Raw genomic sequence first — 17709 nt, 5'->3', positions numbered from 1 at the left:
AAGTTTTTTTCTTTTTTCTTTTACCTTTTTTTGTTTTATCTTTTATTTATTCATTTTTTGAGAGAGAGAGAGTGGATCAGCCTTAATAAGAGAGTGGTCTTCTGCCAGGTGGTATTCTCCTAATCCCTTTCCAGTGAGATCCACAAGGGTTCAAAACCACTTTCTGGGGTCTTAGAGGCACCACTTTTCTCTCTTCCTCTGCTCATATCTTTCTGCTCCAGTGCCCGCATAGTTTGTGTTATCAGTGGTGCGTAGCCTGAGACATCCAGGACGTATGCCAGCTCTCGAAGTAATGTGATTGGCATCCAAAGAAACACAAGAAGCCCATGATTTTGTCCCTTTGCAATTTAAAATCGTATTTAAAATGCCTTTTGGCCATACAAATTTGAAAATGATCTTGGAAATCACTTCCGGGAATCTATGTTCAAAACTCAGCTTAGAGTTGTCTACTTCTTAACAGAGTGCCTGCCAGTAACTAGTGACTGTGAACGAGTTTGAAAACATAAATTGATGTGCACATGCTAGATAATAGCAACACCCTGTGCAACTGGGCAGCATTTCTGTTGTTTGGCTTTTTTATTTTCGTGGACTCTCCCAATCTGAGAGAAAATAGATTTGAGTTCCTTTTTAATCGGTTTAGACCCAGACAAGGGTTTAATTGGTTTAGACCCCATTCACCTACATGTGTCACTCTGTCTCCAACCCAGCAGAGGAGATGACCAAGACAACATGCTCTCCAGCCAGGAGGTGGGGAATATTTTGGTGTCATAGCAGACAATTATTGATGGAAAACTCATGTTAGAAAATGTAAGTTACCTTCTTCTAGACGGAGTAAAAGGGACAGCTGCCCGGACTTTCATTTTAAATAGGGAGCCCATAATACAAATCTTTTAATACAATTTTAAAAAGAAAAGACATACAGGGTATCTCTTAGGACCTGTCAACAACCAACCCTCTATCAAATGGCCAAATCACAGGTGGTCTGCAGCTTAGCCAAAATGTCCAAGTACCTTTTTGTAACACAGAATCTCCTTTGAAGATCCAGCTTTCATTAATGATCCCCAGCAGCTCTGGTCAATGTGTCTTTTCACAAATGAAGCTTTTTAAAAGCTTTCAGTGGACAAATGTGGCTTTGAGTTTTCAACTAAATCTTTCTGTTTAAAAGGAGTACTGAAATGGGCATACTTTATAATCTTAAATGCTGCACACAAAATACGGAAATATTATTGACCCTGAGAGATTGGTTCAAATCAAATAGCATACTCATGTAAATGTTCTCTTTTCCTAATATTAGCAACAGGGAACGTGAAATAGAAAGGGGCAGGATATGCTGGATAGGGGTGCACCAAAATTTTCAAAACGCCTCGAAACTAGTGTATATTGATTCTAATATATAGTATTTTTTTTTTTTTTTGAGATGGAGTCTCGCTCTGTCGCCCAGGCTGGAGTGCAGTGGTGCGATCTCGGCTCACTGCAACCTCCACCTCCCGGGTTCAAGTGACTCTCCTGCCTCAACCTCCTGAGTAGCTGGGATTACAGGCGCCCGCCACCACACCTGGCTAATTTTTTGTATTTTTAGTACAGACGGGGTTTCACCGTTAGCCAGGATGGCCTCAGTCTCCTAATCTCGTGATCTGCCCACCTCGGCCTCCCAAAGTGCTGGGATTACATGCGTGAGCCACCGCACCCAGCCTAGTATTCTATGTCTATTATTTCTTCATAATGAGATTGGGGGAAATCTTTGGAGAATTAATGCAGCAGTTGGTAAAATCATTCTATAATGGTACCATTCTGCTCTGTCCCACATTTTTATGAAGTATCTTTAAATTTAAAAAGGCAATGTGCTTTGTAGTTCTTGAGCGACTTATATACCTTGCTCTGAATGGTTATTGTGATGAGTTAATTTGTAACAACTTTTAGGATCAATGCTAATTTTCTTAAATGTTTCCGTAGTTTCCCTTTGTTATAAAGTATATTAGGCTGGACTCTTGGCTGTAAGTGACACAAAACTCAACTCAGATTAGTTAAGAAACAAAAGGGTGTTGGTGTCAGTGGTGGCTTTCAGACTATTGCTGCAGGCCTACCTGCCATCCTCTTAACACCCTCAACATACCCTGCAGAATAGAGAGAGCTACTCTGACCCGAGAGCTCAAAGACTGTATGGGCTTGATTCTATATGGCCCAAATTGGGTCACTTGCCCACCTAGGCTAAGGGAACGGAATCGTGGAATTGATTGATTATTGTTGCAGGTTGAGTCCTCCAAGAAGCAGATGCCAGGGCAGATTTATTGCAGAATAACACCTGTGAAGAAATAGGGGTGGAAGCAGAATTGAACAAGGGAAGCCATCAGATCACAATGCAGATCTTCCAGACTCTGTGTCAGCCCAACAAGGAGTGGCAGAGCAAAGACTGCCAATTAGAGGAATCCTGAATTGCGCAGATCTGACAATAGTCTGTATATAACTGGGGACTGTTAACTTCTCCTTCCTCAACCAGTTACAGACATAGAATAGGACTCTCTTATCTCGAACATCAATATCTGTATATATGAAGTAGAGGGTGAAAGTTTACTGTACACTAGTGGTTGTCAACCAAGAGCAAGTCTGTCCCCCAGGGGACGTGGCAATTTCTGGAGACATTTTTGGTTGTCGCAACTGGTGAGGAGGTGCTACTGGCATCTAGTGGGTAGAAGTTGGGGATGCTGCTAGGCATTCTCTATAATGCATGGGATAGATAGCACAACAAAACATTGCCCGGGCCAAAATGTCAATAATGCTGAAGTTGAGAAACCTTGCTCTATAAAGATACATGTCTTGGCTGGGCGCGGTGGCTCACGCCTGTAATCCCAGTACTTTGGGAGGCGGAGGCAGGCGGATCACGAGATCAGGAGATCAAGACCATCCTGGGCAACATGGTAAAACTTGTCTCCTAAAAATACAAAGATTAGTTGGGCGTGGTGGCGCACACCTCTAGTCCCAGCTACTGGGGAGGCCGAGGCAGGAGAATCGCTTGAACCCGGGAAGCGGAAGTTGCAGTGAGCTGAGATCGTGCCACTGCACTCCAGCCTGGTGACAGAGCAAGACTCTGTCTCAAAAAAAAAAAAAGATACATGTCTTATGTGCACATGTGTACTGAAAGAGGCCACGAAAACCTTTTGTTGTTGATACATTCTTGATAGTTTCTGTTCTTATATGTAGTTATGAATACTTGAGATTCCATCCAATTTATTTAACTTTTGACCAGAAAGGGTAGATTGGATTGGTGAAACATCTATATCTTGAATATTTAAAAGATTCTGTTTTTTAAGACAAATATTAACTTGAATTAACGTAAATATTCTTAGTAGTTAAAGTCCTTAAAGACCTTAGGTTGGTGAAAAGATAAGAATCATCTGTGTTTAGCATATGCATTGCCTTATGAAGATGGTAAGTCAAAAGTATGAGTTCATTTCTGATATTTAAATATCCCTGGGGTATAGATTTGTTTACTCTGGAAGTTTACTCTGTTGTTTTATTTCTTCATTATATATTACAAAGTTGAATGTTAGGGCCAGGTTAGATTGGAAAACAGGTTAAATATTCCTTACCCAAAATGCTTGGGACCAGAAGTGTTTTGGATGTTTTATTTTTGTGGATTTTGGAATATTTGCATATTCCTCATGAGATATCTTGGGATGGGACCCAAGCCTAAACATGAAATTCATTTATATTTCGTATATACCTTATACACATACCCTGAAGGAAATTTTATACAATATTTTAAATACTTTTGTGCGTGAAACACAAAAGTTTTGGCTGTGACCTGTCACATGAGGTCAGGTGTGAAATTTTCCACTTGTGACATCATGTCAGTACTCAAGAAGTTTCAAAATTTGGAGCATTTCAGATTTTGAGCTTTTGGGTCGGAGATGCTTAACCTTTATTAAAAGCTCAAAATTAGATTTTAATCAGTGAAAAATTACTGCAGTGTGCCAACATATGCGAGAACATACTTTTTTTCTGAGATATCCACTAAAAAATAACACAACAAAAGCAAACTTTTAGCACTCTACGTTTTGAGCCATTTAATAGATGCTTTAGCCTTCAGGGAATTTAGCTCCAGAAGTGCTGCCAGGAAAGAAAAAACATTGGTTAATGCCTGAAGGGATAAAAAGATCAGCTAACCAAAATAAATAAATAAGTAAGTAAGTTTTCTTCAAGATGTGAAATGTGTGTTCAATCCTAGATCAAGGACTAGATGTTCAAAGTTCTACGTATGAGGTTTAATATTACTTTGGAAAAGTCTAGAAAAAGTTTGATATCAGTGCACTGAAATCATTTTCAGGTAGGAACAATAGCGATACTAGCCCTTTACTCACGCAAAATTCACAGTTTTTATCTAAACAACACAAAATCATGCAATGCTTTTATATTTAATCATCTATATTCACCTAACCATAAAAAATCAATTTCGATACAGTAAGGAAAAGACAAGAAAACAAATCATTCTAATCACTGTATTTTGAAAGTTCTTTGCAAACAACTGTGAAATGGTTAAAAGATAGGAGAATGGAGACCAACCTGGCCAACAGGGTGAAACCCCATCTCTTCTACAAAATACAAAAATTAGCCGGGTGGGTTGGCGCATGCCTGTAATCCTGGGTACTGGGGAGGCTGAGGCAGGAGAATTGCTTGAACCTGGGAGGCAGGGGTTGCAATGAGCTGAGATCATGCCACTGCACTCCAGACTGGGCAACAGAGCAGTATGTCTCAAAAAAAAAAAAAAAAAAAAAAGATGGTAAGAGAATGATGACTTGTTGCTTACTAAAATAAAGGAAAAATTGATACTCTAAGTGATACTGTTTGAAATCTCAGGAATCTCTGAATCATTAAGATTATATCACCAATGGCATGCAAAATGCCTGTTCAAAAAATACTCCTCATGGACATGAGATGCTAAGTGGCTGATACTCTGAGTCTGACCTAGGACAATGATGTTCTGTGTCACCTCTTTTCTGATGCCTCCCAGATTGCTCCTGGCCTCACTGCCGTCTCACTTCCAAAAATACATATTGCTCTTATTGGTCGTAACACAGAGACTATCAGTTAAAAAGTCTCTAATTCATCTCAGCTGCAGTCATCTCCCAGCAAGACACAAGGTTCTTGAGAATAGAAATTTCTCATGTGCCATCTTTGCCATCCACCACACAGTGAACATATAGTACAGTCTACATAGCAGCCCTTGAAAATGCTTGTGGAATCATTGATTCTTGAACCCAACTGTCATACTTTCCAGATTTAAGTCCTAGTAAATGACTAAAATCATATGGGTTATCCTCAACAAACCAGCTCAAGTATTTATTATAAAAAAGGGAAGCTAGATATGGAACTTCCCCTAAAGATGTGTCTGTCAAACTCACCCCATTGTATTCTGCTCTGATACCATGCGTTTTTGTTTGTGTTATTTTTTTTAAGAGACAGGGTCTCACTATGTTGCCCAGGCTGGTCTTGAACTCCTGGGTTCAAGTGATCCTCCCACTTGAGCCTCCCAGGTCACTGTGAGGGATTACAGGCTTGTACCACCATGCCCAGCCCCACCTTTTAATACAAATAAGTAACAGTGACCATTTACTCAGTGCTCACCTTATAACAGATGCTGTTAAATGCTTTACACGCCTTAGCTCATTTTTAGTTAAATGTATTGTTTTTGCCCCAGCTATGATAGGGATCTTTCTAACAATGAGAATGAATGATAAGAGGGGCTTTAAGGAGAATTCACTGCCACACCTTTCATAATTTTCCCATCATTCCTCCAGTCTTTGTTCAACCGTCCATGATTTACTGATTTGCTATTACATCAAAGCACGCTGCAAAAAATCAGTGGTTCCTTCTGATTTTTATGCATCTCCTCACCTAGGGTGAGAGTCTGAGGCTTCCTTGACTCTACTTTCTGATACTGTTACATTTAACACATAACGTCTTGCCATACCATCTCTTGTTTTTCTTTCTGGCAGCTTATCCTCTCTTCGCTTTCTCCATGCTTTCATTCATCCTAAAACTAAAACACCATTCTGACAATGATATTTAGGTTGGTACATAAGTAATTGTGGTTTTACCATTACTTTCAATGGCAAAAACTGCGATCACATTTGCACCAACCTAATATTTTTCTTACTTAAAGAATTAATTTAGAATATGGAAATACTTGCCACCAGGGAGTGGGGAACAAAATGGCTAGAGAGACATGGTGAAAGAGAGGCTTGATTTTTAAATAACTTTTTTTGTTTTTCTTGAATTTTATTATCATGTGAATGCATTTGAAAGAAATAAAATTTTAAAATAACTATTAAAAAAATTCGAATGCCTTCCCATGAACAACTAAATGAAGTCTCTATTCTTAAACCTGACAGTCAAGTACAGCTCTGGTTTGACTCCAAGCTACATTTCTAGCCTTATATTATTCAGCTCTTTTTCTGTTTATCCTTCATATCCGGGCCTTTACTAGTGCCAAAAAAAAAAAAAAAATTGCTCATTCTACTCTTGTCACCCAGAGTGTTTCTTCTGTTTTTGCCCATCAAAAGCTTACCCAATTGTGAAGGCCCAGTTTCAAAGCAACCTCCTTCATTAATTTCATCCAGATACTCCGTAACCCCCATAGCTATTTAGGCTTGTTCTAGCAATTTGCAGTTATCAGAAAAACGAGTACATACCGAGTGCCAGAAAATGGTCTCTCCAACTGTGCACATTACAACATCTCATTCTCTGTGCCTCCATTTCCTCATCTGTAAAATGGTCACTATGGTGTACTTTCCTCATAGTGATGTTCATTCTTTCAAGTAGTTAGGTGCCTACTATGAGACAGGCACTGACCTGGGTCCTGGGGATACAGTAGTGAATAAAATAGATTGAGTCCTGCCCTCATCAAATTTACCTTCTGATAAGAAAGACATAAATGAAGTATACTTATAATACTCTTGAAATAGCACTTGGGATATAGTAAATGCTCTATAAATGTTTGCTATTATTGTCATTATTGGTAGTGTTGTTATGTGGTATTTCTGTTAATACATAAAGAAACTAAGGTTCACAGGCTATTAGATAAGATGCTGGTTAAATAGCTAGTAAGGGACTCCAACTCAGGTCTTCCTGACTCATAAAATTCGTGGCCTTTCCACTACACTGATGGATGTACACCAGGCTGTACATCAGAACTATCCGTGGAGACTTAAAGAAAGTAAAGATTCTCAAGCCTCAGCCTCAAATTAACTAAATCAGAAATTATTTAGATGAGCTAAGAATCTGTATTTTTTTAAAAAGTTCTCGAATAGTTGTGATGCACTGTCAAATTGGGGAATGACTGCACTACATTAAAATCTTTCCCATAATACTTTATTATGCTTATTTGTAAATATCAAATCTACAAATTCACTAAAGACCATCCCCTTGTTTTCTTATTTATTTTTATTTTTTCTGCTTCCTCTCCTAGCAAAGTGCCTTATAAACACTCAATAAGTATTTGAGTAATTAATGGCTTAATTATTTAAAGTTGCACTTAAAATGCAAATACTCACAGCTGTGGTACTAGAAGCCTGTTATGAACAATCATTGATCTTCCTAGGGTTATTTACTAATCAGCTAAGGACCAGCAGTTGGGAAGGAAAGGCTAAATATTTGGGAACAGAACTGAGAAGGTCCTGAAACCAAATGTTAGCCACATTATTGAATGGCCTAGGGCCCCGCCTTAACTTTACCTACACTTCGTTGACAATTTCAGGTAAAATGCAGAAAATATACGCTAACAATCAAGAGATTCCTCCCTCACACCATTGTAGTTTCGTTTCTTTTAAGCTGACACATGTCTCTCTTTTGGAAAATATGGGAACAACCTGTTTTAAAGAAAGAAAAAGAATCCTTTATTCTTGTCACACCACAGACATGGAGTTCACTGCTATACGTTAAGATTATAAAGCAAAATCCCAAAATCGCAGTGACTGATTATTCACAGTAGACATATGAAGTCAAGAAGCTTATTTTTTCTCTCTTTGCTAAGGCACAAAGCCTGGGGCTATATGCATTTTTATTACACTGTACTGTGTTGATTTCGCTTGAGGATTAAAAAGAGAGTTGAGGCACAGTGCACGTATCCTGATGGATTTTAGGATTTCTTGCTTTCGTGAAAGAAAGAATCTCATAAAGTACCTCAGATTATTGCTCAGGGAAGTGTACCTACTTCCATGATGACCTAGAAATTCAATCTTTTGTTTCTCCTATAAAAGATCACATTGTACTTTGGATGTTTTCCCTGTAGTTTTCTGCACTATGTAAAGCCACATTTGGAAAAACAAAATAGTTTTAGTTTAGATTTGAAGTGAAAATATCAAATAGTTCAAGAAAGTCTTATGAGCATTTGAGGAGCTTACAAACAGCCTTGGGGGTGGGGTGAGGTGGAATGAGGGAGGAGGGAGGCAGGGGGAGAGAAGAGGAGGGCTAGGTCAGAAGAGTGCAAATAAGACAGAGGGAGAGAGACCGTAGAGACTGTGAGTCCATGGCAGAGTTTTAATTCTGGTTCTGACAAATCTACACAGAGAAACAATGGAAGTGCATCGCTCCATCCCCTGTCCTTTATTAAGAAGCGTGAAGTATACTTATTTATATAACTTGCGGCTTATCTTATGATATGCAAAGAAGACAGAAGACAGAATGTTGTAGGATTTGGAAGTACAGTAGATGAGATCTTCCGCTTTATTGATTTGTAAAGAACGGCTTGATACTGGTTTGTCAGTTCTGCGTCAGTGAGAGAAAAGAAAGGCGCTTTTCAGTCAGTTGCGGGAGGAGGAGAGCTGGGAAGTGGAAACAGGGTCTTCTGGCAGACAAGCTTCCTTGAGTGGTGGTCAAATTGACTGTGAAGGGAGTCAAGGTCAGGAAGCTTTGGAAATGCTGCAAGGATGGTATGGGATTTAAGGAGTGTTGATTTCCTTGGTTAAGGATTCTTGCATACTTCAGCAAATTCCTCCTTCCAGCCTTTATTAAAGAAGTGTTTAGTAGAACAAACTGAAAATCTACAAGTATATTGTTACCCAAAATATAAAAGTTTCTGCCACTGAGACGAAAATGTTTGATTTCCAGTGCTTTATCTTTTTGCATTTATCTACCGGTTTCAGTCATTTGTTAATACGAATTTCCTAATATATGCCATCTTTTTTTTTTTTCAGACAGTACCAGTCTTATGGTATCTCATTGATGATTATTTCAAATTGCCACTTTTGTTCCTTGGAAATACTCCTGTGTTCAAATACCAGGAGGCGTAATTATGTAATTACCATGTGAACATTATGCTACTTATGGGCCAAAATGCCCCTAGAAAGGAATACTCCAATGGCCTCAGAAAATTTCTGTGAGAATGATATCTTCCAAATGTGGTATAAATAAAGCTCAAGAATAAATAGCTAAAGCCGGAATGCAAATGATTTAATGTAATGATGTTGGAAGGTGAGAGCCGCTTGACTTTAGTTCCTGTCGCAAATCATGAGATACATTAGGAAAACTTTTAAAAGGAAACCTATTTTTTAAGATAAAATCTGTATCAAGTTACATCACCTTCCAGGCAAAGTAATTCAACTTTCCTCTTTTCTCTTTGAGACCAAAAAAAAAAAAAAAAAGGCAGAAGAAATGCTTCCTATGATCTCTTCTCTTCCTGTCACAGTTTTCATAAGTCTGTAGATGTAATTAAAACTAAAGATTTTGACAAATGAAGCAGGATAGGAGGTTGATTGCTGCTTTTCTAAATTAAAATTAATGATACCCTTAAGGTACTTGGGTCTATGAAGTCAATTTAATGTTGATATAACCTGACTCCATTATCACAGAATGAGGCAGTTGCATAAGCATGAAAACCAATAAACAAACATCCAAAGTGCATTTTAGAAATCGGTGAGGTGAAAGATGAAAGGCTTAACAATGGACAAAGGGCTTGCTGTTTTGTTCTCTCTTGCCTTCCAGTTTGATGGAAGGGTTCATCAGAATTAGAGGAAGAATGTTCTTGGAGAAGTGTTGGGCTGGCACTAGGCTAGGAGTCCTATTCATATCCTGCCTCCCTTGTCTTGCAAGCATGTACAGCCCCTTCATTTGAGGCGCTGTTTGCCTCAGCAGAGTCTGTGTACTCTTCTGGTAGGTTGTATAGAACATAATAAAGGGGGAGGGGTGGAGGAGAAAGGAAATAAAAAGGAGGGAATAAAAAAAGGAGTCAGATTAAGAAAGAAGCACAGAAATATGAAATGGAAGGAAAAAAAGCTATGATGCAGGAACCTTAAAAGATAGATTAAGGATGGTCTCAGATGGCACAGCATTAGTATCCATGCCATAAGTCACACAGAATCAATTAATAATTATGCTCCTACTCAGAGCGAGTGCCATGTTAGCACTAGTTGTTTCCTGTGATCTATCCTGAAGTCAAACGCAAGAAACACCGTTTAACTCCTAAGTGCCCTAATGTCAAGAAAACACAGAAATAAACCCAAAGGAAAGACAATTCAGTCAATCTTTGCATTCAGCAATCCCAGGTTTTTTTGCCGCAGAGCTATACCTATCACAAACCTTCATTCCAGAAGATGGCCGGTAGAGGTGGCTCATGCCTGTAATCCCGGCACTCTGGGAGGCCCAGGAGAGTTTGAAATCAAGACGAGAACTTCTCTCAGACTTTTTTTTTTTCCAGTTACAACTCAAAAGAATCAGAATTAGAAGAATATGGATTTTAACTGAAAGGGATTACCATTAGTTAAAAGGATTTTAACTGAAACTGTAATCAGTCTCTGGAGAGTTTCCAGGATAATGTTTGGGCATGTATTTATGAGTGTTACTTGTGAGGATTTGGGAGTAAGAATGAATGAGGAAGTTCCTCCCCCAACACAGACACATGCACACAGAAACTGTACAAACTGAAAAACTTCAGGACAAAAACTCATGAATAGACTGGAGAGTCATTTGTGTGCATATGTATGGTTTATTTACTAGCATCACAGCATAAGAAGAGTTTTTGTCTTTTGCTTTTGTTTTTGTTTTAATAGGCTCATTTGTGTAAGTGTCGTGTCTGTTTCTTGCATTCCCGTGGATATTTATCAAGGGTCTAGACAGACTGAGAACCAGAAAATCAAAACATATGTTCCTAGTTACATGTTTTCTCTAGACTGGAGTAAACATGATTTCTGTATGTAGTATCAGTAAGATGTAGCTTGGACACTAGGAAGAAACCACATTGCCTAGCAATGTATTTCCACATGGGGAGGTAATGCTTGTCACTCCTAAACTTCTAGTGAAGATAAAACTTCAAAGTAGAGTAATTAACAGAAAGGTCAAAAGACAAAGTGGAAGCCCTTGAGAATCTAAAACAAAGTTAAAGAACCAACATTTACATTTAGATAAATTTATTTGAAATCATTTCTAAGAGCCATGATGTTGTTATCGGTCCTTTTTCTTTCTTTCTTTTATTCTTTTGGCTTATTTAAAAGCAACGTTGAAGAAAAAATGAAGTAAAGCTTACCTTTCACAATACACAGAGGAATGGACTGAGCTTTGGGAAACAGTCACGGCTTGGAATTAAGAGTGTGTGTCATATCATAATTTAGTTGGATGATTTGGTGCTCATTCATTATACCCAAAATTACACTTTCAAGTCTACCGTATTCATACTTATCTCAGTGCCTAACAAGTAAGAGGAACTCAAAAAGCCTTTCATTCATTCATCCATTCAGTATTTCTTGATCATCTTCTATGTACTAGGCATTGTGATAAATCCTTAACAAGACAGATAAGATCTCTGTCTTTGTGGACAATAAACTTACCTTCTAGTAAATATCTTTTGAATGAATGTAGTGATATTTCTTACTGAAGCTAAAAAAGGAAGGTCTCTGCAAACAGTATACTGTCGACAGAACTCATCTGAAATGAGAAGACAAAGGAGAATAATATATAGCCCTCATAACTCTCAAATCTTAAATATGATTATTTAAAAACTAGAGTAAAACAAATGTGGAGGAGATTTGGACTTCAGGGTTGTTTTATAAATTGCCGTTTTACATTTTTAAATCTAATGTTATAGGCAAAATTGAATCGAAATTGTTTTCTTCTTTTCTTCTTTTACTTTCATCATCAAAAATGGAAGATACACCTAATGCTAAATGACGAGTTAATGGGTGCAGGAAATCAACATGGCACATGGATACATATGTAACAAACCTGCACATTGTGCACATGTACCCTAAAACCCTAAAGTATAATAAAAAAAAAAAAAAAAGAAAAAAAAAATGGAAGAAAGGAAGAAAAGGAGGAAGGAAGAAAAGGAAAGGAAGAAGAGAGGGAGGGAAGTTTTTCAAAAGCTTGTGTCAGGGATCTTGAAGAAGAAATTATTCATTTAAAATATAGTTGTTATAGTAAAGATCCATTAATAAACAGTACATTAATTCATTCAACTAATATTAATTTAGCACCTATTATATGCCAGGTACTGTGCTACTCACTGAGAATTTAGCAGGGAAAGATGTGTCCCTGTCCTCATGGAACATATAAAAAAGGACCTTTTTTTTCCTGACATGCTTTTACTGAAGAATTGCTGCAACCTAGATTATGAGTACTCATGGACCAGATGGCAGTTTTCTGCCCATCTGGGATAGTTCTGAAGAATAGACCCTCGTGTATCAATCAAGGTTTCTTCAGTTCTAAGCTTTCGTGATCTATGATCTAATAGTTGAAACAGGATGTATGCTTCCAAAAAGATGTTATATTTGTATTACTTTTATAAAAGGAAACAGAGACATGCCCTATTAATTCAGAAGAGATTGGGTCCCTCCTGGCTGTTTAAATCATTCTATTTAAACTCCTTTATCTCTTCTTTCTTGGCTCACCTTCCAAAGCTCACTCTTACCCCTTTTAGTCTCACTTCTCTTTCCTTTCTTTAATTGCTGAGACAAATTGTTCATCTCTAACTGGCTATACATGACATCTCCACTTAAATGTTTCACTGTTAGGACAAATTCATTATATTCCAAATGAATTCATACACACACATGCTATTTCTTCCTTTTCTGATTTTCATATTGCCATCAGCAATATCTTCATTCTCCCAGTCTTCCTTACTCGAAATCCAAGAGTTTATTTGCTTCTTCAGAAATTAATCTCCAACACCAAATTGGATAGTTCTTCCTCCTTTCAAAATACCTTCTAATATGTACCTTCTTTTACATTCAATACAATACAGCCTTAATTCTAATGCATATCAACCCAAGTCTAGTAAGTTACAACAGTCTCTTTCTGATCTCAGTCTCAGGTGCCCTTTCAAATCTGTTTTACCCCGTACTGATCTTCCCAAACCCTAACTTTCCTCTAAAATATTGAGTCATGTCACAGAAATTTTCACTGGTTCTCTTTGCCTGCAGGGTAAATCTTGAGCCTCAGAGTCCAGGACGCCTTGCTTTGCATCATTTGCTTTCAACGTGACTAACTAATTGTATCTCACTGTCGTCCTCAACACCACTGTTCTGCAGCCCCAAGCCTTTCTTCAGCTTGTCACTATTTCTTACCTCCAAACTTTTACACTTGCAGAGATCAGGGACTATAGCATTTGCTTTTTGCCTATCTCTTTCAATATTAACAAATACTTATAAAGTGAATAAACCACCAAGGAAAGAACTGATTGTGCCCGAACATAAGACACAGGTATATAATTTCTGGCTTTTGCTTCCTGTTTTGTATATACTACGGTATATTGATTTAAAATGCAGCCAGTTAGAAAGATCTAACGCATGGAGGCTCTCGTTTAATAGATTATCAAATTTCATTTCCTTGCATAATTGCTCACAGAATTAAAGTGCTTTGTTCCTAAGTCTCAAGCTAAAGCTTTCGAGGACTTTGGTTGCTTTCAAGTTTTTCTCCTTCATAAATTTATTTCTTTAGCCAGTTGTGCATTCAATCCACACAATACCTTTCTCCAACGGTAATTTGTGGAAAGAAATATTTTATGCTTAATTCTTCTCGCTGTCATGCCTTCTCTTAAGTTTGAGTTATGAAGATGGAAATTCACTTTGATCTCATTTTAAAATCTTGACAATATTGAATGTACACTGGAAACTACCACTGGAGGCCTCCTTGTATAAGAAGGCAAAATTCTTCAGAGATTGGGAGTCTAGAATGAACTTTGATGCTGCATCAGCTCGGTCCCTATGAAACTAACATCCTTACTAGAGAAAGTGGCCTATGGCACGGTCATATTCCTTTACCATCTACATCTTCCCCTTGGGATTTCTTTCTCAGTATGTGGAAAGATTTCTGATCAGTGTCCACTCCCATATGGCATCTTCATCTTCTCCTCTCTACCCCCAAACACTCACATTTATCTCTAGATTGATTTATTCATGAAATGACCCATTCTAAATTTAGAAATAATGACATAGGCCAAACATTTATTTATTTGCATGCGTTTTCCCACAACCTTTCTCTATAATCTTATGGTATCACATTCTTCAAGACCAGGAATTGACCTTGCATTGGGCCATAAAATACGTTGAACAACTGAAGTTTCATAGATATGCACGCTAGAATTGGTCTGCATTCAATAAACTGATTGAAAATAAAGAAATTAAAAAGCCAATTACTTATTAAATATTTATAAAATACTTTTTTTTTCAACTTTAATCTTCAGGATAGCAGTTAAGAGCAAGACCCAGACTGAATGAGTTTGAATCCTAGCTCTGCCAATTTACTAACTACTGAAGCTTAGGCAAGTTTTTATTTTAACCTCTCATGCCTCAGTTTTTACATCAATGAAGTGGGGGGAATGATATCTTTTTTTCTTTTTTTGAGACGGAGTCTCGCTCTGTCACCCAGGCTGGAGTGCAGTGGCGCGATCTCGGCTCACTGCAAACTCCGCCTCCCGGGTTCACGCCATTCCCCTGCCTCAGCCTCTCCAAGTAGCTGGGACTACAGGCGCCCGCCACCACGCCCGGCTAATTTTTTGTATTTTTTAGTAGAGACGGGGTTTCACCGTGGTCTCGATCTCCTGACCTCGTGATCCGCCCGCCTCGGCCTCCCAAAGTGCTGGGATTACAAGCGTGAGCCACCGCGCCCGGCCGTGGGGGGGAATAATATTAACTCCTATTGCAGAGTTACTGTGAAGATGAAATAACATAATTCATATTGTCATGCACATATTGCTTAATAAATATTAGCCATTTTTGTATTGTATGTGGTGCCCTGCACATTACACTCTATTGCTCTCCTTTTTTCCTTTTTTTTTTTTTTTTGAGATGGAGTCTTGTTCTGTCACCCAGGCTGGAGTGCAGTGACACAATCTAGGCACACTGCAACCTCCACCTCTCAGATTCAAGTGATTCTCCTGCCTCAGCTTCCCGAGTAGCTGGGATTACAGATGCCCACCACCACACCAAGCTAATTTTTGTATTTTTAGTAGAGATGGCATTTCATCACGTTGGCCAGACTGGTCTCGAACTCCTGACCTCAAGTGATCCACCTGCCTCAGCCTCCCAAAGTGCTGGGATTACAGGTGTGAGTCACCAGGCCTGGCCTATTCCTCTCCTTTTATTAACCTTATAGCAGCAAGAACATTTGGTAATATTTATTGAGCAATTACCACGTGACAGAAACTAGGCTAAATGCTTTACATGTATCATCTTATTTAATTCCCACAAAACCCTATAAGTTACATTATCATCCACATTTTACTGATAAGGAAAGTTAAGAATAATTTACCCAGGGACATTGATTAGTCAAGGTTCTCCAGAGAAATAGAAGCAACAATATACATATATATGTATGTATGTATACCTGTGTGTGTGCGTGTGTGTGTGTATATGTATATATATATGTATATGTGTGTGTGAATATATAAAATTTAGTATTATCTCATGCAGTTGGAGACTAAGAAGTCCCATGACCTGCTATCTGCAAGCTAGAGAGCCAGGAAAATTGGTAGTGTAATTTCAGTCTCAGTCTGAAGGCCTGAGAACCAGGGGAGTTGATGATGTAAATCCCAGTGCAAGGGCAGGAGAAGACTGACATCCCAGCTCAAACAGGCCTGCAGGGAAAAAAGGAACATGCCTTTTTGTTCTGTTTAGGACCTCAACTGATAGGGTGATGCCCACCCACATTGGGGAGGGCAATCTACTGAATCCACTGAACCAAATGCTAATCTTGTCTGCAAAACACCCTCACAGACACACCCAGAAATAGTGGTTTACCTGGGCACCCCATAGTCCAGTCAACTTGACACATAGAATTAACCATTACAGACCTGCAGTCAGTGCAGTCAGTGTCAGTAGGCATTCTTGTTTGTTCCACATCTCTTCTCTTCTCTCTCTCTCTCTCTCATACACACACACACACACACACACACACACGTACCACATTTACTCATTTATCCATTTGTTTGGTCAATTAGTCATTAAACAAATATTTCCTACCATTTACTATGTGCAAGGTTCTATGCCTCCTGCAGAAAGGGTTGGAGACATTCGAAGAGAAAGGTAAACAAAAAATGGTCCCTGCTATCAAGAAGTTTACAATCTATTGCAAGACACACTCATGTCCATATAACTAAAATGAATTATATGATAGAAGTGCTTCAAGTATAAACCATATACTGTTAGAATGCTGAGGAAACCATTAATTCTAACCTGGGAGATGGGGAAGTAAACATATAAACACTAACAGCATTGATCTGGGAGAGAAGTGGGGTAAGAGCATTGCCGAGAGAAGGAGCAGCATGAAGAAGCCACACACAAGAGTTATAGTGGATGGAATAGTGCAGGACAGGCATGTAGTTTTGGTGGGCTTAGCAGGTAGAGTTTGGGAGTGCAGGGTCATAAGGTTGGGAAGGTAGGTTTGATATGTCCCTCATGCTTTTGTGTATATAAAATAAAGTAAATCCTGCATTGTAGGGAAACCCCACTTGGTTATCCACGTATTTGGGCCAAGCAAAAATGGGCAAGTCTAGGGAGAGAGTGAAAAAATGAGATTGTTCCGGATATACACTAGGCACTTAATTGATATTGGAAGGCCAGAGTTGGTTTGAGACCAGACTACCTGAGCCACTTTTCTGATGAGATTAACATCAATTTTTACCTCTCGGGAATTCTGCACACCACAGGAACTACCCCCTGAGTTCTGATTGCCCTGTGCAAGCTCTGATCAACCCCTAGTTTAGCATGGACTGTTCACAACTAAATCAAAATCCAGAGTTAGAGAGCTAAGATGCCTGGAGCCACCGCTTATACTGGATTGGCAAAATGCCAAATGAGTAAGTATAGCATGTCACCCATAAAATTATTCCTTTTTCCCCACCAAGAATAGAACTCACCAAGTTGACATCACACTGTGTCAATAAATTATGGAAAAACCTAATAGGAAGAAAAGAATGGCAGTTTTCACTGCATGCCCCCTAAAGGTATATTTCTCAATAATTTCCAAGTCCACTGAAAACTGAAATCTGAAAATTAGTTTTATCTTACTACCCACCCTATTTTATCCCAAATTTAAGCCTTGCCTGTACTTCTTTGATACTTAATTAATCTTTTATTTGAGATGGAGTTTCACTCTGTCGCCCAGGCTGGAGCACAGTGGCACGATCTCTGCTCACTGCAGCCTCCCTCCTGCCTCAGCCTCCCGAGGAGCTGGGACTACAGGCATGCGCCACCACACCCGACTAATTTTTGTATTTCTAGTAGA

At 38.7% G+C, this 17709-nt stretch overlaps 1 protein-coding gene across 2 annotated transcripts in view; it reads left to right on the top strand.

The window, feature by feature from the left end:
* Positions 1-17709, top strand: part of DMD (dystrophin) — a 1770560-nt gene that overhangs the window by 1518473 nt on the left and 234378 nt on the right. The gene's annotated exons all lie outside the window — the stretch shown is intronic.

Source organism: Nomascus leucogenys, chromosome X (genome assembly GCF_006542625.1).
Source record: "Nomascus leucogenys isolate Asia chromosome X, Asia_NLE_v1, whole genome shotgun sequence".
NCBI classification, from domain to species: domain Eukaryota; kingdom Metazoa; phylum Chordata; class Mammalia; order Primates; family Hylobatidae; genus Nomascus; species Nomascus leucogenys.
The sequence above is the reverse complement of the archived record's forward strand: the minus strand, read 5'-3'. Positions and strand labels throughout refer to the sequence as shown.